Source organism: Trachurus trachurus, assembly GCF_905171665.1.
Source record: "Trachurus trachurus genome assembly, chromosome: 17".
Classification (NCBI taxonomy): Eukaryota; Metazoa; Chordata; class Actinopteri; order Carangiformes; family Carangidae; genus Trachurus; species Trachurus trachurus.
The window spans coordinates 4338745-4364989 of record NC_139900.1 but is presented as its reverse complement, the minus strand read 5'-3'; the positions used below and the strand labels follow the sequence as shown (position 1 = coordinate 4364989).

Below are 26245 nucleotides of genomic sequence, written 5' to 3'. Positions count from 1 at the left end.
AAGCAGGCTGACCTCTGACCCCTGACCTGGCCTGTATAAAGTGGATTAGACGATCTGATGGAGGCAGATGTTTCAAGGAGATCTAACGTTCACCTTCAGGATGGACAGGATGAGTGAATGCTGAGTTCCCGTCCTGTTGTTGGACGTCTCCTCCGTCTCTCCTGGTGGAGATGCCTCCGGGCTTTTGGTCTTTCCAGCTGAGATCATTTTAATCATTGTGTTCATGGATTCTCTGGCCCACCGTCTGTTGATGGACCTCGGATATAACAACAGAGACCTTGAGGACATTTTGTCTCGTGTTTCCTTGCGTGCGATGCGACGGTCCCGCTGACAGACCTGCTGACGCGGGACAGACGTCCAGGCCGCCGAAGAACAAAAAACTGATTTTTAAGCGGTATAAATTTAGATATCCGTCTGTTCCCGGGGCCGAGGCAGAGCGACGGGGGAGGCTGTAAATTTTATGGGTCATCATCTGTTTTTGTGCATGCACCCTTCAAGGTTCAAAAGCGGGACGTGGTAATGAAAGTCAATGAGCCCACCAGCCATTCAGGGCCACGGCTTTCAAAGCAAGCAAACACTTTGGCCATTTGCAAAAACGCATAAATAACAGGGTTGTTGTGTGTGTGTGTGTGTGTTTAACAGATATTCATGTATGAATGTGTTTAGTATAACAAACAAGTTAGACTCGTGGTTCTTCAATGTTTACAGCAGCAGTTGTTTTGGAGATCAATATGTGTGTTTCTCCAGATCTGGAGTTGATGTTTAGTTCTGTCTGGTTCAGTCTGGTTCAGTCTGGGTCAGGATTATTTCTGTGATGAGATATTATATAATGTTTCAGTGGAGACCTCAACAATCCAATAATAGTTGTTTTTGCCAGTTTACAGCTTCTTGAATGTGGTGAATTTCCCCCTATGTGTGTGTTTCTATCATCGTAAACTCACTTTAAACACGTCACCCCCATGTAAAACTGAAATTATTCCCATTTTTAATTGACCAAACAAATAAGTGATGAATCCAGACAATAGCCAGCAAATTCAACAATGGACGTTTTGCCTGGTTTGGATTAGAGACTCGTCCACCTCTTGTCTTCAGCTAGGGGTGGCTCGATACGATACTGAGGATCGGTATCAGTCCGATATTGCTCAGCAGGTAAATACAGAGACTGCTTGATGAAAGACTGTCCCTGAAGTCAACGTGCATCAGCGGTTTTACATGAATTTTCCTCTAAAACAACTCTGTGTGGTAACGTTGTGTTATTATCTCATAGCGTGGTGAATGTGCAGGTCACAACTTGTCCACCAGAGCGTTGTGGAGTTGTTGGATTGTGTATTTGATGAGTTTGATGAGGGAAACCAAGAAATCCCATGAGCCTCCGTAGCGTAGCTCTGAGCAGCTCACGGCTCTGCTCCGCCGTTCTAAAAATAGCTTGCACCGACAATTAAAGGTAACGAACCTACTGCTATGACTATAGGGATTATGGCAATGGGCCATTTTGCCAAAATGTTGAACTAAAAAGACGGTATCGGTATCGGCAGATACTCTTAAGTTGCAATATCGGTATCGCTATCGGTCATGAAAAAGTTGTATTGAGCTATCCCTAGCTTCAGCTGCTGTTTTGGTCGTTGGGGATGAACCGATATCGTCTGAGATCGAGGAGCTTCTTTGTTGGTTTAAATGCTGCGTTCATGGTCCCTGACTCCAAACGCCACATTTATAACTGTGTGGACTCTTTGGGTGAATTCCAATTCTCCCTTGGCCTTAACCCTTCGTTTTGCGCGTTCACGTGAAGTGGTAGGGGTGTCCCAATTCTGGTTCAGACGAGGGTTAGGGGGAAGTGGTAGGGCTATCTGGCCCTTCAAATGGAGATTTTTCAGGGGCACACTACAAACCGAGGGCTATGGTTTGCGCCGATGTTTTTCGGAGAAGCTCCACGTTGGAGCCTCCACCTGTGGAGCAGATAAACGGCTCGTCACAGAGACACCACCCCGTCTGGAGAGCTTGTCAGCCGGCCAACCTCCGCCGTCACCCCGGGGGAGAAAAGACGATCGTTTATTAACTTACCCGCAGGTTTTTAGAGGTTTACCGCCGGGTTGTTACATTCTTTTTAGGAGATAAATCCTGGTCTCATTGATGAAATGTAACAATTGTGGCAGTCGCATTAGTTTGTTTGAATTAAAAGAAAAAAAATAGAGAAAAATGAATGAATAAGTTAACATGGTTTTGAATAGAGGATTTGTGGCAAAAGCTCGTCACGTCTGCTTATGTGAATGCCAGCAGAGACGACCGATGACGTATGTGATTGTTGAAGTGGTGTCCCAATTCGTATAGGGGGTGACTTTCAACCCTTACCCCTTGTAGCTCTGTTTCAAGGGCAACACCTTCACAGATTCACACTCTCCTTCGATCAGACTCCACTCCACTCCACTCACCGTGTCGTTGCCCCTCCAGGAAAAACTTGAGCCCAACAAGGCGCTCTGCGTGGAGAGAGACCGACGTCGGAGCTTTCATCTGCTCGTCAAAGGCCGGGGAATTAATCAGGAGGCCGAGGGCGCTCTTTAATCTTGTAGATTACGCTCCTCACAGACGGTTTAGGTGCAGATTAAAGCACACAGCGCCACTGGAGGTGAGATTTACTGCCGCGCTCAGAGAGAGAGAGAGAGTGTGTGTGTGTGTGTGGGGATACTTATGGCCGGAGGCGAGATGGAAGTAGATCTGGAGACGTAACACGACCGACGATCACACACAGAGACGCTGTGAGTCAGAGCTGCTGTCACACTGAAGCACCGGAGTTCAGAGTCACGTCTCTGCAGTGACACGTGGACAAAGTGCTCTGATCCGCCGCTGAAGGAAGACGCTGTGCAACACACTGTCTCTGAACCACGAGTCCTCCCAAGCTGTCGACCATAAAGGCTCAACTGAAAGAAGACGGTCTAGTCTACGGGGGGTCTCCACGACTACCATCCAGTCACAGCTGGAGCTCCTGCTACCTGGGAAACCAAACTTGAGGTTTTAAAGGACCAGTGTGTAGTAATTGTCAAGGTTTATTGTCAAAATCTGAATCTACTATTGCGATTCTACGATATTGCAGATTCTCTCGATTTTTAGTCTGCATTTTTAACATTTATCTGCACACAAATACTGTAGGAGCCTATAAATTAACATACTCCATTATAAAGTGAACGTAAACCCTTTTCAAAACCTGTACTCTCTGTATGTAAAAAAGGCTAACAAAAGCACATTGCACAATATAAAAAAATAAAAAAAATCGGAAAAAAAGATCGATTTTTGAAAAAAAAAAATTGATTTTAAAAATCATATCAGACATGTGGAAAAATGGTTAAGATCTTCACCTCATCGCTCCATGCTCCTGAAATACTCCCAGTTGTCACAGTTGTTTTGTCCTCGGAGGCCACCGTCACTTTGCCGATGGGAGGGGCGAGTGAGCGCTGCAATCTAGAATCTGAACACTAGATGTCACAGTTTTCCCCCCATTTTACACACTATACCTTTAAACTCCTCAGTTTGAACCATGAAACAGAAGTGAAACATCTCTTGGTCTGTGTTGTTGGCAACATGGATCTTCAAACAACAGCTGGATCCCTGAAAAAGAGGTTGTATTTGAAGGATCCTTTAAAAAAGACACACTCCCCAAGTCTATATTTCAAGCTTGTTTTGTAGCGGAAGCTTCTCGAAGCTCCTCTTCCTGGTCTGTAAAATTTGGACGAACCGGGAAGAGGAGCTTCGAGAAGCTTCCGCTACAAAACAAGCTTGAAATATAGACTTATTTATTTTTTTTCAGGACAATTTCGCATTTCGGGGCTTCAATACAAGACGGACATTATATACGAGCAGCATGGAGGTATTTGGATGTTTTTTGGTGTGTCTTTTTGTTACGAAGACAGTTGGTATCCATTTGCAACCGTTATATGGACATGCACTGCTACGCCGAGACCCCCTGTAACTCAGAGAAGCCACGGAGCACTCTGAAACTTCTCCCAGCCCTTAGTCCACATGAGGGAGAGTAGATAATGAGTGAAATTTCAATTTTGGGTGAACTATCCCTTCAAGTCACTTTTCTTCGTCTTCCTTTGAAAACGCTCTCTCAGTGTATTCAGAGTGTGTGTGAAGCGTCAGACTCTTCAGGTCCCTCCGGCTCCAGGGTTTTTGTCCTCGTCTCTGAGCTGGATCACATTTTCCTCTCCACACAGAGGCCGGTAACCCGAGCCCACATGAGAGGCGGCCGGCGGCGGCATCTCGTCTTCTCTTCTCTGTCACAGCGAGGGGTAATCCCAGGTGCTGACGGACACGCAGCTCCGAGCCGGCCTCCCATTGGTCCCAGCTCAGAGTCCATGTTTGTTTGTAAAGAAGCTGCAGAGTTGTTGTTGCTGAGCCTCTGACGGTCGGTCTCACCTGTGGCGAGGTGGTGTGGTGCGTTCAGGGTCCCCGTGGTCTCCTGTTGTGAGTCAGACAGTCCATCGAGTCTCCATGTTGAAGCCGTGATCAGACTGGATCATCATGCCGTCTTTCTGCGTCCCGCTGAGACGGGGAATCCTGAGGAGGTACAGGCAGGTTCCTCGCACCGAGGCCGATGGAGCCTTCAACTACAGCCGAGCCGCCGCCAGACCAGGTCTGCTGAGCTCCGGTAGGTCAGGACCAGTGGTGGACAGTAACGGAGTAAATTTACTTGAGTACTGTACTTAAAGGGATAGTAGCATTTTTTTTTTAAAGTGGGGTTGTATGATCTACAAATAGCCCCTAAGTACTTTAATTGCAGTAGAAGACTCTCTGCACTCCTCCTGTTAGCAACGCCAGCCCATAGCCCTGCCCAGAGATTTACAACATACATTGTTGTGAACAGACCCAAAGAAACGGCCTATTTTCGCGGCCTAAAAGGTTTTACCTGAAAAAAAAAATACACAGTTCCATTGTTCGCTATAATATAATATTTTCCAGTAGGGGTGGGAGAAAAAATCGATTCACATAAATATCACGATATCTTTTTTGACGATTTTTTTTTTTTTTTTTTCCAAAAATCGATTCTTTTTTTTTTTTGAATTTTTTTTGAAATATTGTGAAATGTGCATTTGTTAGCCTTTTTTACATACAGAGAGTACAGGTTTTGAAAAGGGTTTAAGTTCACTTTATAATGGACTATGTTCATTTATAGGCTCCTACAGTAGCCTATTTGTGTGCAGATAAATGTTAAAAATGCTAAAGACTAAAAATCGAGAGAATCGGCAATATCGTAGAATCGCAATTTAAATCGAATCGCCATCCAAAAAATCGTAGAAGAATCGAATCGGGAGAAAAGCATATCGTCCCAGCCCTATTTTCCAGCCCTTCAATGTGCAGGAAAAACACAGTTTTTTTTTTTTTTTTAACCAACTCACGTATCCCTCCGCCCAGGGTTAGCGCCCGCCGATCAGCAGTTGGTTAGGTCCAAATAAAAACTGTGTTTTTCCTGCACTTTGAAGGGCTGGAAAAAATTATATCATAGCGAACAATGGAACTGTGTAATTTTTTTTCAGGTAAAACCTCTTTTAGGCCGTTTCTTTGGGTCCATTCACAACACTGTATGTTGTAAATCTCTGGGCAGGGCTATTATGGGCTGGCGTTGCTAACAGGAGGAGTGCAGAGAGTCTTCTACTGCAATTAAAGTACTTAGGGGCTATTTGTAGATCATACAACCACACTTTAAAAACAATGCTACTATCCCTTTAAGTACATATCCAGAGGATTGGTACTTTACTTGAGTAATAGATTTCTTTGGTACTCATTACTCTTACTTGAATACAATTCCAAGACAGCGACGGTTTGATTGGATTTCAGTTTTTTTATTTACTGATGGAAATCTTATTGTAGGACGTGATTCATTTAGGTTTTTGTCACGTCATGTTTACATTACAGCACTACAAGGGCTTTAGGACTTGATCCTCTTTTATTTTTCTAACTGATTGAAAGAAAGATTCATAACAGGATTTAAAAACCCATCAACATTTTTAATTCTCCAGAAAATGCAAAATGTATTTTCATTTGATCACCATCTGATCATTGACCATGAAGAAATGTTTAGGTTCAGTTTCCATCACACACACACACACACTCTCCTGTGGCTCCGTCCTCTTGGTTTCATGGTGTTTGTCTGAGTCGTTTGCTCAGTGTTGTCGGTGTTTGTCGGTCGTCCGGGTCTCGTCTGTGGGATCAATAGAGAGTAAAGATTGTGTTAGTACTCGGGTCAGGTGCTGCTGGTCATGATGAGAATCTCCACCAGATGTGGAGCGCATATGAAAACAGAGCTGCTGTTACATGAATGTCAACTGTACTTCTGTAAAACTTCAGTATCAGTGAATCTCCTGCTTTTATAAACACGTATATAGGCTATAATATATATATACAGCTCTGGAAACAATTAAGAGACCACTCCCAAAATGATCACTTTCTCTGGTTTTACTATTTATAGGTATGTGTTTGAGTTTAATTAAATTAAAAACATTTTGTTTTATTCTATTCTATCAACTACCGACAACATTTCTCCCAAAATTGAAATAAAAATATTGTCATTTAGAGCTTTTTATAGGCTAAAAATGACTAAACTAGTCTAAATAACAAAAAATATCAAGTATTTTCAGACCTTGAATAATAATAATGATGCAAAGAAAACATGTTCATATTTATTCCTAAACAACAAGAATATTTTAACTCAGGAAGAGTTTATAAATCAGTTTTTGTGGGATAATGTCGATGTTTAATCCCAGCAGTGGTTTTTATTTATAATCTTCCTATAAAACCAGATGTGGTTCAGGTGATGACCTCATCAGTGTCTCATTAAAGGGATAGTTCACCCAAAATTGAAATTTCACTCATTATCTCCTCCCCCTCATGTGGACTAAGGGCTGGGAGAAGTTTCAGAGTCCTCCGTGGCTTCTCTGAGTTACAGGGGGTCTCGGCGTAGCAGTGCATGTCCATATAACGGCTGCAAATGGATACCAACTGTCTTCGTAACAAAAAGACACACCAAAAAACATCCAAATACCTCCATGCTGCTCGTATGTAATGTCTGTCTTGTATTGAAGCCCCGAAATGCGAAATTGTCCCGAAAAAAATTAACTAAGTCTATTTTCAAGCTTGGTTTGTAGCGGAAGCTTCTCGAAGCTCCTCTTCCTGGTCCGTCCAAATTTGATGAACCGGGAAGAGGAGCTTCCGCTACAAACAAGCTTGAAATACAGACTTATTAAATATTTTTCGGGACAATTTCGCATTTCGGGGCTTCAATACAAGACGGACATTACATACGAGCAGCATGGAGGTATTTGGATGTTTTTTGGTGTGTCTTTTTGGACGAAGACAGTTGGTATCCATTTGCAACCGTCATATGGACATGCACTGCTACGCCGAGACCCCCTGTAACTCAGAGAAGCCACGGAGGACTCTGAAACTTCTCCCAGCCCTTAGTCCACATGAGGGGGAGGAGATAATGAATGAAAATGTCAATCTTGGGTAAACTATCCCTTTAAGTAGAATGAGTTGTGTTTGTGTTGGTATTTAAAAAAGAAAAGAAAAGAATGACTGTCATACATGTAGAGATGCTTTTAAGAAACATTTGTGAAAGTGGTCTCTTATTTATATATATATATATATATATATAACTAATGGATTCTCAGCACGCGCAGCAGCAGAGCAGGCGTTTGCGTAAGCGTCTGCATTTGTATTAATTTCTCTCAGCCTTTGTGTTTGGTGGCAGCGGGATGATGGATTTGATCCTGTGTAATGGCCTCTCCTCAGCCAGCTGAGTTTGTTGTGCTGGGGTGTAATTTATCAGCACGCGTGACCACCGCAATCTCTCCATCGGCGGCCCTTCTCCCCTTCTCTCCCCCACTCTCTCTCTCTGTGCTGTGATTATGCAGCCGTCTCTGCAGATCTATAGCTGGACGCTCAAATTGATGCATGGCCTCGACTCCGGTGTTGGAGCCACGATGCTCTTAGCCAGAATGGCTTTTAATGTAATTTGGAGCCTGTTGTCATTCACTCTCTGCCACCGGTGCCTCATGTGCACAAACAAAGAAACTGAGCGGCAGTGAAAGCAGCCAACTGGGATACATGTGGTTTCTGCTTTCAGACAGAGCATAGTAATCAAAGATACTGTAACACGGCCCGAGCTAATGGCTATTTTCATTATACATTAGTTTAAAGACTCATTTTCAGTCTTAAAGGGAAAGTTGAACATGTTGGCAAATTGGCCCATTGCCATAATCCCTATAGTCATAGCAGTAGGTTCGTTACCTTTAATTGTCGGTGCAAGCTATTTTTTAGAACGGCGGAGCAGAGCCGTGAGCTGCTCAGAGCTACGCTACGGAGGCTCATTATGGGATTTCTTGGTTTCAAACTCATCAAACTCATCAAATACACAATCCAACAACTCCACAACGCTCTGGTGGACAAGTTGTGACCTGCACATTCACCACGCTATGAGATAATAACACAACGTTACCACACAGAGTTGTTTTAGAGGGAAATACAGAGACCGCTTGATGAAAAACTGTCCCTGAAGGCAACACACATCAGTGGTTTTGCATGAATTTCCCTCTAAAACAACTCTGTGTGGTAACGTTGTGTTATTATCTCATAGCGTGGTGAATGTGCAGCTCACAACTTGTCCACCAGAGCGTTGTGGAGTTGTTGGATTGTGTATTTGATAGGGCTGCCCCCAAATAGTCGACCAAGCACTGGTCGACCAAAAAATCATTAGCCGACCAAAATTTCATTGGTCGATTGGTCGCAGGAAAAAAAAAAAAACATTTGGAGCCGTGTCTTGTCAAAATTAAGCCAACATCAATGACTGAACTGTATAGGAAAGGTTATGGGGCTTTTATTTTGAAGGGCCAGATACAGGAAGTCGTGACGTGACACTTTTTTTTTTTTTTTTTTTACAAGGCACGGCAGTCTCTCTCGTATCACCGCTGTCACCATTAGCGGTGCTGTCTGAGACCCGGTCCCGTCCCACAGCGCTCACCGGCGGCCAGTCTCAGTGTCACGGAGCGGATCCATGATGGTCCCCGCTGCAGTCAGAGACCTCTATGTCAGAGACCATGCCCGCACCGCTCCACGCCGCGGACCCCCACCCCCGCACCCCCGTCACACAGCCTGAGCTCAGTAACTTTTTACCCTCCTCATCTACTGTGTTTATTGGTGATAAACGGGCATTCTGCCGGTAATAACGGTGAAACCCGACCGGCTTGTTGTTGAATCTCGTACCCAACACGGCCGGAGTCACGAGCATTAATTAATTAATTCTCAACCTGACCGCGGGCAAAAAAAAATTAAAAAAAATTAAAAAAAAAAAAAAAAAAAATTTTTTTTTTTTTTTTTAAATTTTTTTTTCCCCTCAAGGTGGGGGGTCGATTAGTCGACTAATCGCCATAAGTGACGACTACTGGTCGACCAACAAAATCTTTGGTCGGGGGCAGCCCTAGTATTTGATGAGTTTGATGAGGGGAAACCAAGAAATCCCATGAGCCTCCGTAGCGTAGCTCTGAGCAGCTCACGGCTCTGCTCCGCCGTTCTAAAAACAGCTTGCACCGACAATTAAAGGTAACGAACCTACTGCTATGACTATAGGGATTATGGCAATGGGCCAATTTGCCAACATGTTGAACTATACCGGAGGAGGAGCCGCGTCCTCCCAGGTGTTTTCACTTCACCTTCCCTGTCTATACACACACACACACACATGCTGTGACTCCACTAGTGCTCAGCATGTGTGTGTGTTTACATTCACACATCACCAGCTCCTCCAGTGTGGAGGTCGAGCTGTAAATAAGTTCAGGCTCCAATCGTTTTGCTGTAATTTGGCCTCAAACGAAATGAGATATATATATATATTTTTTTTTTTAACTCGTTCAGTAGGTTTTACTTTTTTTATTTATATATAAATATCAGAGTTTTGGATCATTTTACAGAGCAATTAGCAACAAACCTGGAAAGTTCTTGTCTTGTTTCACCATATTTTCCACAGTTATTTTCCTGCCAAAATACAAAACCACCCACATTAAAGGGATAGTTCACCCAAAATTCAAATTTCACTCATTATCTACTCACCCTCATGTCAACTAAGAGCTGTGAGAATTTTCAGAGTCCTCCGTGCCTTCTCTGAGTTACGGGGGGGTCCGTGCAGCATTATTTGTCCATATAATGGTTGTCAATGGATACCAGCTGTCTTCGTAACAAAAAGACACACCAAAAAACATCCAAATACCTCCATACTGCTCGTCTGTAATGTCGGTCTTGTATTGAAGCCCCGACATGAGAAATTGTTCTGAAAAAAATTAAATAAGTCTATATTTTAAGCTTGTTTGTAGCGGAAGCTCCCAGTGTCTCAGTTCACTGCTCTTCCTGTGTCACCGGCGGAACAATTTCTCATGTTGGGGCTTCAATACAAGATGGACATTACAGACGAGCAGCATTGAGGTATTTGGATGTTTTTTGGTGTCTCTTTTTGGACGAAGAAAGTTGGTATCCATTGACAACCATTATATGGACAAATACTGCTACGTGGACCCCCGTAACTCAGAGAAGGGACGGAGGACTCACAGCTCTTAGTCGACATGAGGGTGAGTAGATAATGTGTGAAATTTGAATTTTGGGTGAACTATCCCTTTAAGACAAAATAATGAAGGACGGTGGCGTTGTTGCCTGGAACGAGGCTCCTCTGCCTCAAACTAAACGTGTTTACATGCGTATCACTATCAGTGCTGGAGGTTATTTCAGTCGGAGGACAGGTTTAGGACCAGCATGCACCTGGGTGGAAACATGATCCCCGTGTTGCTCTGTTTACTCTGTGTGTTTGTTTAGAGAAATTAATCTCTAGTCTCACGTCTCTTTGTTTGGACGATGTGTAAAAACTACGTTCCCATGATGCATCAGTGGCCTTTGGAGCCTGAGATTGGATTTTAACTTTGTTTGAAGACAAATGGCCACAAGAGCAACAAGGAGAACAGGAGCTGCTGATGAAGAATGGTTGATTCTCACTGGGCTGAGAGTTAATAAACAGCATTGACACCAGTGGTTAATTTGTGGGGCCAGTATGAACAGTCATAATTGGTCAAGGCCATATTCTACTCAGAAACATAATGAATAGAGCCACAAGGACAACAAACTATTTTAAATAGTTGGTTTTCATCATATAAAATGAGAAAGAAACATAGTCCAAAAGAGGTGATAGACGTATCATTGTGTTAGCAAGTGAATTGTTGTCTTTAGTTAGCTGATTTGCGAGTGGCTGGAGGCAGGTGTGTCATAGCCTCGCGTCACCAGTGCTCTTTGCCTCTCTGAAGAGCCTGGTGTCTGTTAACTCTGAATTTTGTCTGCATGGTTCCCGTCTTCTAGCGGAGATGGAAATCACCAAATTCACCAAAATAAAAGTGTTCACCAACATAAAACTTATAAAATAGACATTCACTTGTAATACAATAGAAGCAAAAGGTTAACTTAATGGCTCGGGGACTTTCTTGTAAATTATATTCCTTAAATTAAAGAGTTTCACCGCATTTTATCAGCTTGGTGCTTTTATTTTGCCGGAAAGGCCTGTCTCTCTCACCCTGGATCCGGTTGCTTACCAAAACAGCGAATCAACGGCCCCCGTCCTGGTCTCACAACTGATCGACTTTTCTTTCTGAATCAAACTGGGTTTTACATTGTATTAATGTTAAATTAACAACAATAAAGTTGTGGTGTGCTGTGTTCATGATGCCTTTGCAGACAGGTAGGCTAACTGTTAGCCTTGTCACAGCCTAGCGTCCTAAATCACTAATTGTCATTAGCTTATCTGCAAATTAAATGAAAATGAATAATAAGTGTAAATGACTGAAATACCCTTTTCTACTGTCACGAACACGTGAATACCAAAATAAAGAGGTAAATGAACCTTGTCCTTTTGTCAAAGTTTTATGATTTTGCACTTTCCATTCAGTAGGACACGTCGTGTACACGGACTATTTTAAATCCCAGGTGCATCTCTCCTCTCCTGTGACGTCGGCTCGTCTTCATCTTCGTCCTTGTCTGGTTTCACCGTCTCAGTGTCGTGTTGTTGTTTCCCTGTAAACCGACACCGTGCCGTTCGCCGTTCGTCAGCTGATCCCGGCCGCCGCTGCCGCCGCCTCTTTGTTGTTGTTGCCTCCTCGTGTTTCAGTCACTTCCTGTAAAACGTTCCTCCCTCCGCCTCCTCCACATTCACAGCTGAATTCCATTAAACCCAGCGTGGTCACATTAATACTCTGCTGCAGCCCCCCACCCACCTTCCCCACCTCCATCGTCCCTAACCCTCATGTGGCCGGTAATTGCCGAATCCATAATGAGCGGCTCTAAAGCCACGGTGGCGGCAGCGGCGGCTCTGGAAAGGTTTCCTTGGTGACAAGCCGTTGATACGAGCCTTCAGTGAAGTTGATTAATCTCCACACTGTTAAACTCGGCGTCAGGTGAGGAATAAACTCTGGAGGTGTTAAGGTGACCTGACTGAGCCTGAGAGGTTCCTTCCTTCCTTCCTCCGACAGGTGAAGGCTGCTCTGGGAGCTGTTACACCGTCTGAACAGGGAGGGTGGGGGGCGGGGGGGGCTCCTGGGAAATAAACCCCACCACCACCTCGCCAAAGTTAATTTGTTTTAAGTCTGAGCAGGTAAAGGTGACTCTTACAGGCAGCGATGATAAATGGAGTTCACGTTGCATCCGTGCAAAGGAGAGATGCCGACTCGACATGTTTGAGTAGTTTTGAAGCTGCATGGACAGAGTTTAAACTGAGTTGATCACACATGTTTATGATCTATACAGGAGTTTATGGTCAAAACCTCAAAAAGTTCAACAGGATTCTGCAAAATGTATGAAAGCCAAATGATCAGACTGAAAGAAAACTTCTTACTTTGACTAATTGATGTCGTTTTCTAAAGGTAGATCAATGTTTGTGTTAAAGCTCCTTACAGTATAAAGGTAGATGTTTGTGTTAAAGCTCCTTACAGTATAAAGGTAGATGTTTGTGTTAAAGCTCCTTCAAAATAAAGGTAGATGTTTGTATTAAAGCTCCATACAGTATAAAGGTAGATGTTTGTGTTAAAGCTCCTTCAAAATAAAGGTAGATGTTTGTGTTAAAGCTCCTTCAAAATAAAGGTAGATGTTTGTGTTAAAGCTCCATACAGTATAAAGGTAGATGTTTGTGTTAAAGCTCCATACAGTATAAAGGTAGATGTTTGTGTTAAAGCTCCATACAGTATAAAGGTAGATGTTTGTATTAAAGCTCCATACAGTATAAAGGTAGATGTTTGTGTTAAAGCTCCATACAGTATAAAGGTAGATGTTTGTGTTAAAGCTCCATACAGTATAAAGGTAGATGTCCATGTGTAGTGTGATTATAAAGCAGCTCTAGGTTCTATATTAATACTGTGAAAGTATCAAAGCCTCAGTCCACAGAGAAATGCACACAGCCTGTATTCAGAAACTGAGCCTTAAAACCAGCCGTCAGGACTTCCTGTCACTTTGTGATGTCACAACAAAGCCCCGCCCCCTCATCACCACCTGGACCCACCATCCAACAACTTGCATGTTTTGCTTTCTCTGAGTGTTTTATTCTGAAATGTGCTCTGTTTTTTATTGCATCATTTTAGAAAACAGTCAGCCAATCAGAGGAGAGGCTCAGAACCTCCTCCTCTCTTCTGATTGGCTGACACCGACCTGTTGCTACTACAGCTCCAGAGAGAAGCTGACACTGAAATGGTTTTTAGATCTTTTCATGGATAAACCCTCCAAAATAAAACACAGGAAGAGAATAAAATGTGAAGCTTTAATTAATATTTAGATACATTTCTGAGGCCGTTGTTCAAATTTATGAACTTTAATAGGCCTATACATTTTCTTTAAAGCGTAAATACAGCAGAATGGCGCCTGTTGTGTTTGTGTTGAGACGTCTGGGTGAAGTTTGGTCCCTGATGCTAAACAGCTCCGGTCATTGATCGTCTGTCTGAGGAGCTGAATGCTGCCGTGACCTTTCAGTCGCGGTCTGTTGCTCTTCCAGACACAAAAACGCTGACATTTCACCGAACGACACACGGCTCCGACAGTCACGGCACATTGATCCGGGAGGAACATTCAGCTAATCTGTGCACACACGGGGGGAACTTTGAGTCTGAGTTTTTACTGCTGCTAAATGTACATCATGTTCCCAGCACCTAAGAAAAGAAACGCAGGATGAATTTCACCACAAAAAAGCTACAATAGAAAGATTTCAGAGGACAAAAACAGGTAGAAAATGGGAAAGAACTCAATAAAAACCTAACAAATTGCCTGCCAAGAAACCTTGAACCTGGACCTGAGATCCAATTTCCTCGTTTCTGAGCTTCACGTGTGTTTTTCCTCTGTTGTTGAGTTTCCTCCTGGAGGATTTTCAGAACCTGACAGCCGCTAATTGCAGAATGTCAGGAGGCTAAACGTCGCTAACGCTCCTCCCCGGTCTCTGTTGTGTGTTGCAGGAGTGTGCGGCTGCTGTGGGCCGCTGAGGCCGAGGTACAAACGCCTGGTGGACAACATCTTCCCCGAGGACCCTAAAGTAAGTAACACACACTTCAGGTGGATGAAAGGTGTTTTTGAGGAACTAGATGAAAGTTTCTTTAACGTGACTTTATCTCTCATATGAGCTGCCAACGCTTTTTCAAGTGTTTTACACAATGTGGAATTTAAATCCATCCACTGTGATGAAATGAAAAGACCCTCTGGTGTTTCTCAACCAGCAGCACTCAGACCCCTAGTGGTACTTGGTGTAATTACAAGGGGTACTGATCACTTATTATTGAGTGACCTTCACAGACATTTATCATTTTACTAAAATAGTGACCAGAGCCATCATTATTGCCTTAAACTACAGGAGCTAAGCTAATTGGCGTTTTCCCTAATCCCATTTGTTTGAATGGGAAATTGCTTGTATATTGGTAAAAAGCTGCATTTTGATGGTTTTGATTCACTACGACACAAATTTACTGCATTGTGCCATTACTACAGACCCAACACTTCCTGTGTTCTTTTAAAATCATGAGCTTAATTGGGCTTTTATTGTGAAATATCACAAAGGAGGATAGTGTGAAACTGTGCAATGTTCAGCTTTTGAAACATTACATTTGGCCTTCAGAACTGTTAATAAATATGCAATGATGAAATTAAAAAGGCTATTTTTATTTCTGTCAAAATGGTTTTGGGACTTTTTTGCCCCACACATCATGCCTGTGTAATGATAAGGGGTAAAGGGGGCTGTTCAGGGTTGCTAAAAAAATATACAGGGGGGTCCAAAAGGGTTGAGAACCACTGAGGCTGCAGTGTTCGTGACATCCAGACTGGATGGGATAAAACAAAGAGGAGAGGTTCATCCTGTGGGGAGCAGGAGTTTGATCATTGTTAATATCTTATATCTGATTCTGACAGTTTGTTCTTTGATGTTGGATGAAATCACAACAAACATGTGGATCGTTCCCTGCAGACCATGAATATCAACATTAGTGTCACTTTTCTTAACCTGACCTGATGTATGAACTTTCTTAACTCTCATTTTAAAGCTACATCTGTTAAAGCTGAAACTAAGATCCCATATTTCATTGTTAATTTGTCTTTATTCCACATTTTAAATGCTCAGACTGTCGATACCCTCGTTGTTTCCAAAATCCTGATCATCAACAGACGTACTGATGATTTATGGGACTTAACAAGCTCCAGAAAATAAACTTTTACTTACTTTAACTCTTAAAATGGTCTCTAACGGGCTGAAGAACTCGTCTGGATCGTCCTCTGGTGACCATGAGTTTCAGTTTTAATTGAATTTTAATTTGCATTCATTTGCACTAATGAGTCTGAGAGAAAACCCTCGGTGGAATCCAGGCGGGTCAAAGGTCAAACAGTCGCCATAATTCATCATTTCTGCAGCATTTCACAGCAGCAGTCGTCACGTCAGAGTCTGAACTCAGTTTCACACTTTTCATGGTCTTGATGTTAGTTTTTGATCAACGCTTCGTCTCAGTTTCTGAAACCCTTAAAACCCCGGCAGGTCTGTCCCAGTGGATCTGATGCACCGTCGTTCACACAGTGTGGAGATCGCCACAGAGACTAAGTGACACCCCCACCACAGAGCCCCCCTCCCCCAAATGTATTGAAATAATTGGACGAGCCTTTGATGAATCGGGTTATTAAAAAAAGTGCCATGACTTTGGTAACTGGGCCACAGCAAGTTATTATCACACGTTTGATTCCTTGACCCCCCGTTAATTAAAAACACTAAGCTGGGTTTGTCCCTTAAATGCTGCCGTAGTGTTTTTTTTTTTTTGTGCCGTCTCGTCCCGTCTCTGTGGGGGGAAGTGGAAATGGAAAAGCTCGACTGGTTCGAGACCTCGTCAAATTAATTATCACCCGCAGAGAAACACTCAGGGGACGGACGGACGTTTGGATTAACTCCCCCCTTCCCCCCCTTTTCATACAACACCTGGCAGCGGTGTGTTCATGTGTGTTGGAGAGAACGATGCTGAGGTTCAGTCTGAGGACAAAGGTTTAAAAATCTGCATAATAAATACCTCTGTGTTTTTACTAGGGCCCGACCGATATGGATTTTTTGGGGCCGATGCCGATTATTAGGGGGGAAAAAATCCGATAACCGATTAATCGGCCGATTATTTATTTTTTTAAATAAAGTTTTAAAATTGTATCAATTTAAGTTATATCAATCTATATATATAGATTGATATAACTCGATTGATAGGGCTCCAACAAAAAACATTGGAGCCCTGACTTGTCAAAATTAAGTCAAAATCAATATGACTGAACTGTATATGAAAGGCTATAGGGCTTTTATTTTGAAGGGCCAGATCTTTTCAAATGGGGGAACATTTTCAAAGTAAAACCAAGTCTTATTCCCTGCATTTTATTTCTGAAAATATCGGCGACAATCGGCGAGTTTTGGCCGATTACCGATTATTCTCAAACGGGCTATAATCGGCCGATTTAATTGGCTCGCCGATAAATCGGTCGGGCCCTAGTTTTTACCAGACGATTCAAACAAATAAAGTTTCTGAGCAGCAGAAAGTTTAGTTCAGGTTGTCTTGGGCTTTGTCTAAAAACACGTTCAGTCCCTGTCTCAAGTGAACGACTGTTGATTGGTTTACTCTGTGTACTCTGCAGGATGGCCTCAGCAAGTCGGACATGGAGAAGCTGACCTTCTACGCTGTGTCGGCTCCAGAGAAGCTGGACCGGATCGGAGCGTACCTGGCCGAGAGGCTGAGCAGAGACGTGGTGCGACACCGCTACGGGTGAGTCACAGTCAGCAACAACACAAGTTAACACAGGTGAAAAAGAAGCAACAACCGCACAATATGAGCGAACAACGCGTTTCGTGTGTAGCATCGTCAGGTTCGTCTGTGTTTAAATAGATCCATCATAATCCCATTTTTGCATGCCAGCATTCAAAACGGTGATATCATTGAGAAGATTTCCAATAATAACCATTTTACATCATATCTTTATTGCAGCCTCATGGTCCAATAAAAAGAAAAGAAAAGGACAATACAAAACAAAGAGACACAGATGTTCAATTTTATTGTGTTATTTTTTGCTGTACCATTTTATCCTGTTTGTTTTCCATGTAAAGTGACTTTGAGTACCTTGAAAAGCGCTATACAAATGAAATGTATTATTATTATGTATTAGATTACTAAAATTATAATAAAATAGTACAGTAATGTACATAATTTTTAATCACCTACCTTTGATCGTATTCTATTCTATCTTATTCTATATTGTATGGTGATTCCTGCTAGCCTATCTATTTTGGTGTTATTATATTATTCATATGAAGGTATGTGATTCAGAAATGATGTGATTTTAAACTTTATTGCTGCAGTGAGATACATTTGTACAGTTATGAATACTGTAAAATGGTTATTATTGGAAATCTTCTCAATGATATCACCGTTTTGAATGCTGGCATGCAAAAATGGGATTATGATGGATCTATTTAAACACAGACGAACCTGACGATGCTACACACGAAACGCGTTGTTCGCTCATATTGTGCGGTTGTTGCTTCTTTTTCACCTGTGTTAACTTGTGTTGTTGCTGACTGTGACTCACCCGTAGCGGTGTCGCACCACGTCTCTGCTCAGCCTCTCGGCCAGGTACGCTCCGATCCGGTCCAGCTTCTCTGGAGCCGACACAGCGTAGAAGGTCAGCTTCTCCATGTCCGACTTGCTGAGGCCATCCTGCAGAGTACACAGAGTAAACCAATCAACAGTCGTTCACTTGAGACAGGGACTGAACGTGTTTTTTAGACAAAGCCCAAGACAACCTGAACTAAACTTTCTGCTGCTCAGAAACTTTATTTGTTTGAATCGTCTGGTAAAAACTAGGGCCCGACCGATTTATCGGCGAGCCAATTAAATCGGCCGATTATAGCCCGTTTGAGAATAATCGGTAATCGGCCAAAACTCGCCGATTGTCGCCGATATTTTCAGAAATAAAATGCAGGGAATAAGACTTGGTTTTACTTTGAAAATGTTCCCCCATTTGAAAAGATCTGGCCCTTCAAAATAAAAGCCCTATAGCCTTTCATATACAGTTCAGTCATATTGATTTTGACTTAATTTTGACAAGTCAGGGCTCCAATGTTTTTTGTTGGAGCCCTATCAATCGAGTTATATCAATCTATATATATAGATTGATATAACTTAAATTGATACAATTTTAAAACTTTATTTAAAAAATAAATAATCGGCCGATTAATCGGTTATCGGATTTTTTCCCCCCTAATAATCGGCATCGGCCCCAAAAAATCCATATCGGTCGGGCCCTAGTAAAAACACAGAGGTATTTATTATGCAGATTTTTAAACCTTTGTCCTCAGACTGAACCTCAGCATCGTTCTCTCCAACACACATGAACACACCGCTGCCAGGTGTTGTATGAAAAGGGGGGGAAGGGGGGAGTTAATCCAAACGTCCGTCCGTCCCCTGAGTGTTTCTCTGCGGGTGATAATTAATTTGACGAGGTCTCGAACCAGTCGAGCTTTTCCATTTCCACTTCCCCCCACAGAGACGGGACGAGACGGCACAAAAAAAAAAAAAACACTACGGCAGCATTTAAGGGACAAACCCAGCTTAGTGTTTTTAATTAACGGGGGGTCAAGGAATCAAACGTGTGATAATAACTTGCTGTGGCCCAGTTACCAAAGTCATGGCACTTTTTTTAATAACCCGATTCATCAAAGGCTCGTCCAATTATTTCAATACATTTGGGGGAGGGGGGCTCTGTGGTGGGGGTGTCACTTAGTCTCTGTGGCGATCTCCACACTGTGTGAACGACGGTGCATCAGATCCACTGGGACAGACCTGCCGGGGTTTTAAGGGTTTCAGAAACTGAGACGAAGCGTTGATCAAAAACTAACATCAAGACCATGAAAAGTGTGAAACTGAGTTCAGACTCTGACGTGACGACTGCTGCTGTGAAATGCTGCAGAAATGATGAATTATGGCGACTGTTTGACCTTTGACCCGCCTGGATTCCACCGAGGGTTTTCTCTCAGACTCATTAGTGCAAATGAATGCAAATTAAAATTCAATTAAAACTGAAACTCATGGTCACCAGAGGACGATCCAGACGAGTTCTTCAGCCCGTTAGAGACCATTTTAAGAGTTAAAGTAAGTAAAAGTTTATTTTCTGGAGCTTGTTAAGTCCCATAAATCATCAGTACGTCTGTTGATGATCAGGATTTTGGAAACAACGAGGGTATCGACAGTCTGAGCATTTAAAATGTGGAATAAAGACAAATTAACAATGAAATATGGGATCTTAGTTTCAGCTTTAACAGATGTAGCTTTAAAATGAGAGTTAAGAAAGTTCATACATCAGGTCAGGTTAAGAAAAGTGACACTAATGTTGATATTCATGGTCTGCAGGGAACGATCCACATGTTTGTTGTGATTTCATCCAACATCAAAGAACAAACTGTCAGAATCAGATATAAGATATTAACAATGATCAAACTCCTGCTCCCCACAGGATGAACCTCTCCTCTTTGTTTTATCCCATCCAGTCTGGATGTCACGAACACTGCAGCCTCAGTGGTTCTCAACCCTTTTGGACCCCCCTGTATATTTTTTTAGCAACCCTGAACAGCCCCCTTTACCCCTTATCATTACACAGGCATGATGTGTGGGGCAAAAAAGTCCCAAAACCATTTTGACAGAAATAAAAATAGCCTTTTTAATTTCATCATTGCATATTTATTAACAGTTCTGAAGGCCAAATGTAATGTTTCAAAAGCTGAACATTGCACAGTTTCACACTATCCTCCTTTGTGATATTTCACAATAAAAGCCCAATTAAGCTCATGATTTTAAAAGAACACAGGAAGTGTTGGGTCTGTAGTAATGGCACAATGCAGTAAATTTGTGTCGTAGTGAATCAAAACCATCAAAATGCAGCTTTTTACCAATATACAAGCAATTTCCCATTCAAACAAATGGGATTAGGGAAAACGCCAATTAGCTTAGCTCCTGTAGTTTAAGGCAATAATGATGGCTCTGGTCACTATTTTAGTAAAATGATAAATGTCTGTGAAGGTCACTCAATAATAAGTGATCAGTACCCCTTGTAATTACACCAAGTACCACTAGGGGTCTGAGTGCTGCTGGTTGAGAAACACCAGAGGGTCTTTTCATTTCATCACAGTGGATGGATTTAAATTCCACATTGTGTAAAACACTTGAAAAAGCGTTGGCAGCTCATATGAGAGATAAAGTCACGTTAAAGAAACTTTCATCTAGTTCCTCAAAAACACCTTTCATCCACCTGAAGTGTGTGTTACTTACTTTAGGGTCCTCGGGGAAGATGTTGTCCACCAGGCGTTTGTACCTCGGCCTCAGCGGCCCACAGCAGCCGCACACTCCTGCAACACACAACAGAGACCGGGGAGGAGCGTTAGCGACGTTTAGCCTCCTGACATTCTGCAATTAGCGGCTGTCAGGTTCTGAAAATCCTCCAGGAGGAAACTCAACAACAGAGGAAAAACAACACTGAAGCTCAGAAACGAGGAAATTGGATCTCAGGTCCAGGTTCAAGGTTTCTTGGCAGGCAATTTGTTAGGTTTTTATTGAGTTCTTTCCCATTTTCTACCTGTTTTTGTCCTCTGAAATCTTTCTATTGTAGCTTTTTTGTGGTGAAATTCATCCTGCGTTTCTTTTCTTAGGTGCTGGGAACATGATGTACATTTAGCAGCAGTAAAAACTCAGACTCAAAGTTCCCCCCGTGTGTGCACAGATTAGCTGAATGTTCCTCCCGGATCAATGTGCCGTGACTGTCGGAGCCGTGTGTCGTTCGGTGAAATGTCAGCGTTTTTGTGTCTGGAAGAGCAACAGACCGCGACTGAAAGGTCACGGCAGCATTCAGCTCCTCAGACAGACGATCAATGACCGGAGCTGTTTAGCATCAGGGACCAAACTTCACCCAGACGTCTCAACACAAACACAACAGGCGCCATTCTGCTGTATTTACGCTTTAAAGAAAATGTATAGGCCTATTAAAGTTCATAAATTTGAACAACGGCCTCAGAAATGTATCTAAATATTAATTAAAGCTTCACATTTTATTCTCTTCCTGTGTTTTATTTTGGAGGGTTTATCCATGAAAAGATCTAAAAACCATTTCAGTGTCAGCTTCTCTCTGGAGCTGTAGTAGCAACAGGTCGGTGTCAGCCAATCAGAAGAGAGGAGGAGGTTCTGAGCCTCTCCTCTGATTGGCTGACTGTTTTCTAAAATGATGCAATAAAAAACAGAGCACATTTCAGAATAAAACACTCAGAGAAAGCAAAACATGCAAGTTGTTGGATGGTGGGTCCAGGTGGTGATGAGGGGCGGGGCTTTGTTGTGACATCACAAAGTGACAGGAAGTCCTGACGGCTGGTTTTAAGGCTCAGTTTCTGAATACAGGCTGTGTGCATTTCTCTGTGGACTGAGGCTTTGATACTTTCACAGTATTAATATAGAACCTAGAGCTGCTTTATAATCACACTACACATGGACATCTACCTTTATACTGTATGGAGCTTTAACACAAACATCTACCTTTATACTGTATGGAGCTTTAACACAAACATCTACCTTTATACTGTATGGAGCTTTAATACAAACATCTACCTTTATACTGTATGGAGCTTTAACACAAACATCTACCTTTATACTGTATGGAGCTTTAACACAAACATCTACCTTTATACTGTATGGAGCTTTAAGTCAAACATCTACCTTTATTCTGAAGGAGCTTTAACACAAACATCTACCTTTATTTTGAAGGAGCTTTAATTCAAACATCTACCTTTATACTGTATGGAGCTTTAATACAAACATCTACCTTTATTTTGAAGGAGCTTTAACACAAACATCTACCTTTATACTGTAAGGAGCTTTAACACAAACATCTACCTTTATACTGTAAGGAGCTTTAACACAAACATTGATCTACCTTTAGAAAACGACATCAATTAGTCAAAGTAAGAAGTTTTCTTTCAGTCTGATCATTTGGCTTTCATACATTTTGCAGAATCCTGTTGAACTTTTTGAGGTTTTGACCATAAACTCCTGTATAGATCATAAACATGTGTGATCAACTCAGTTTAAACTCTGTCCATGCAGCTTCAAAACTACTCAAACATGTCGAGTCGGCATCTCTCCTTTGCACGGATGCAACGTGAACTCCATTTATCATCGCTGCCTGTAAGAGTCACCTTTACCTGCTCAGACTTAAAACAAATTAACTTTGGCGAGGTGGTGGTGGGGTTTATTTCCCAGGAGCCCCCCCCGCCCCCCACCCTCCCTGTTCAGACGGTGTAACAGCTCCCAGAGCAGCCTTCACCTGTCGGAGGAAGGAAGGAAGGAACCTCTCAGGCTCAGTCAGGTCACCTTAACACCTCCAGAGTTTATTCCTCACCTGACGCCGAGTTTAACAGTGTGGAGATTAATCAACTTCACTGAAGGCTCGTATCAACGGCTTGTCACCAAGGAAACCTTTCCAGAGCCGCCGCCGCCACCGTGGCTTTAGAGCCGCTCATTATGGATTCGGCAATTACCGGCCACATGAGGGTTAGGGACGATGGAGGTGGGGAAGGTGGGTGGGGGCTGCAGCAGAGTATTAATGTGACCACGCTGGGTTTAATGGAATTCAGCTGTGAATGTGGAGGAGGCGGAGGGAGGAACGTTTTACAGGAAGTGACTGAAACACGAGGAGGCAACAACAACAAAGAGGCGGCGGCAGCGGCGGCCGGGATCAGCTGACGAACGGCGAACGGCACGGTGTCGGTTTACAGGGAAACAACAACACGACACTGAGACGGTGAAACCAGACAAGGACGAAGATGAAGACGAGCCGACGTCACAGGAGAGGAGAGATGCACCTGGGATTTAAAATAGTCCGTGTACACGACGTGTCCTACTGAATGGAAAGTGCAAAATCATAAAACTTTGACAAAAGGACAAGGTTCATTTACCTCTTTATTTTGGTATTCACGTGTTCGTGACAGTAGAAAAGGGTATTTCAGTCATTTACACTTATTATTTTTTCATTTAATTTGCAGATAAGCTAATGACAATTAGTGATTTAGGACGCTAGGCTGTGACAAGGCTAACAGTTAGCCTACCTGTCTGCAAAGGCATCATGAACACAGCACACCACAACTTTATTGTTGTTAATTTAACATTAATACAATGTAAAACCCAGTTTGATTCAGAAAGAAAAGTCGATCAGTTGTGAGACCAGGACGGGGGCCGTTGATTCGCTGTTTTGGTAAGCAACCGGATCCAGGGTGAGAGAGACAGGCCTTTCCGGCAAAATAAAAGCACCAAGCTGATAAAATGCGGTGAAACTCTTTAATTTAAGGAATATAATTTACAAGAAAGTCCCCGAGCCATTAAGTTAACCTTTTGCTTCTATTGTATTACAAGTGAATGTCTATTTTATAAGTTTTATGTTGGTGAACACTTTTATTTTGGTGAATTTGGTGATTTCCATCTCCGCTAGAAGACGGGAACCATGCAGACAAAATTCAGAGTTAACGACACCAGGCTCTTCAAGAGGCAAAGAGCACTGGTGACGCGAGGCTATGACACACCTGCCTCCAGCCACTCGCAAATCAGCTAACTAAAGACAACAATTCACTTGCTAACACAATGATACGTCTATCACCTCTTTTGGACTATGTTTCTTTCTCATTTTATATGATGAAAACCAACTATTTAAAATAGTTTGTTGTCCTTGTGGCTCTATTCATTATGTTTCTGAGTAGAATATGGCCTTGACCAATTATGACTGTTCATACTGGCCCCACAAATTAACCACTGGTGTCAATGCTGTTTATTAACTCTCAGCCCAGTGAGAATCAACCATTCTTCATCAGCAGCTCCTGTTCTCCTTGTTGCTCTTGTGGCCATTTGTCTTCAAACAAAGTTAAAATCCAATCTCAGGCTCCAAAGGCCACTGATGCATCATGGGAACGTAGTTTTTACACATCGTCCAAACAAAGAGACGTGAGACTAGAGATTAATTTCTCTAAACAAACACACAGAGTAAACAGAGCAACACGGGGATCATGTTTCCACCCAGGTGCATGCTGGTCCTAAACCTGTCCTCCGACTGAAATAACCTCCAGCACTGATAGTGATACGCATGTAAACACGTTTAGTTTGAGGCAGAGGAGCCTCGTTCCAGCAACAACGCCACCGTCCTTCATTATTTTGTCTTAAAGGGATAGTTCACCCAAAATTCAAATTTCACACATTATCTACTCACCCTCATGTCGACTAAGAGCTGTGAGTCCTCCGTCCCTTCTCTGAGTTACGGGGGTCCACGTAGCAGTATTTGTCCATATAATGGTTGTCAATGGATACCAACTTTCTTCGTCCAAAAAGAGACACCAAAAAACATCCAAATACCTCAATGCTGCTCGTCTGTAATGTCCATCTTGTATTGAAGCCCCAACATGAGAAATTGTTCCGCCGGTGACACAGGAAGAGCAGTGAACTGAGACACTGGGAGCTTCCGCTACAAACAAGCTTAAAATATAGACTTATTTAATTTTTTTCAGAACAATTTCTCATGTCGGGGCTTCAATACAAGACCGACATTACAGACGAGCAGTATGGAGGTATTTGGATGTTTTTTGGTGTGTCTTTTTGTTACGAAGACAGCTGGTATCCATTGAAACCATTATATGGACAAATAATGCTGCACGGACCCCCCGTAACTCAGAGAAGGCACGGAGGACTCTGAAAATTCTCACAGCTCTTAGTTGACATGAGGGTGAGTAGATAATGAGTGAAATTTGAATTTTGGGTGAACTATCCCTTTAATGTGGGTGGTTTTGTATTTTGGCAGGAAAATAACTGTGGAAAATATGGTGAAACAAGACAAGAACTTTCCAGGTTTGTTGCTAATTGCTCTGTAAAATGATCCAAAACTCTGATATTTATATATAAATAAAAAAAGTAAAACCTACTGAACGAGTTAAAAAAAAAAATATATATATATATCTCATTTCGTTTGAGGCCAAATTACAGCAAAACGATTGGAGCCTGAACTTATTTACAGCTCGACCTCCACACTGGAGGAGCTGGTGATGTGTGAATGTAAACACACACACATGTGAGCACTAGTGGAGTCACAGCATGTGTGTGTGTGTGTGTATAGACAGGGAAGGTGAAGTGAAAACACCTGGGAGGACGCGGCTCCTCCTCCGGTATAGTTCAACATGTTGGCAAATTGGCCCATTGCCATAATCCCTATAGTCATAGCAGTAGGTTCGTTACCTTTAATTGTCGGTGCAAGCTGTTTTTAGAACGGCGGAGCAGAGCCGTGAGCTGCTCAGAGCTACGCTACGGAGGCTCATGGGATTTCTTGGTTTCCCCTCATCAAACTCATCAAATACTAGGGCTGCCCCCGACCAAAGATTTTGTTGGTCGACCAGTAGTCGTCACTTATGGCGATTAGTCGACTAATCGACCCCCCACCTTGAGGGGAAAAAAAAATTTAAAAAAAAAAAAAAAAAATTTTTTTTTTTTTTTTTTTAATTTTTTTAATTTTTTTTTGCCCGCGGTCAGGTTGAGAATTAATTAATTAATGCTCGTGACTCCGGCCGTGTTGGGTACGAGATTCAACAACAAGCCGGTCGGGTTTCACCGTTATTACCGGCAGAATG

The 26245-nt window shown here is 42.5% G+C and overlaps 1 long non-coding RNA gene across 1 annotated transcript in view; it reads left to right on the top strand.

The window, feature by feature from the left end:
• LOC311001075 overlaps positions 1 to 17296 on the top strand; it is a 58949-nt gene extending 41653 nt beyond the window's left edge. Inside the window, exons 2-3 of the long non-coding RNA XR_014596128.1 lie at positions 14508 to 14584; positions 17191 to 17296. This is a non-coding gene — a long non-coding RNA (uncharacterized lncRNA). The remainder of the gene's footprint in view (positions 1 to 14507; positions 14585 to 17190) is intronic.
• Positions 17297 to 26245: the final 8949 nt, after the last annotated feature.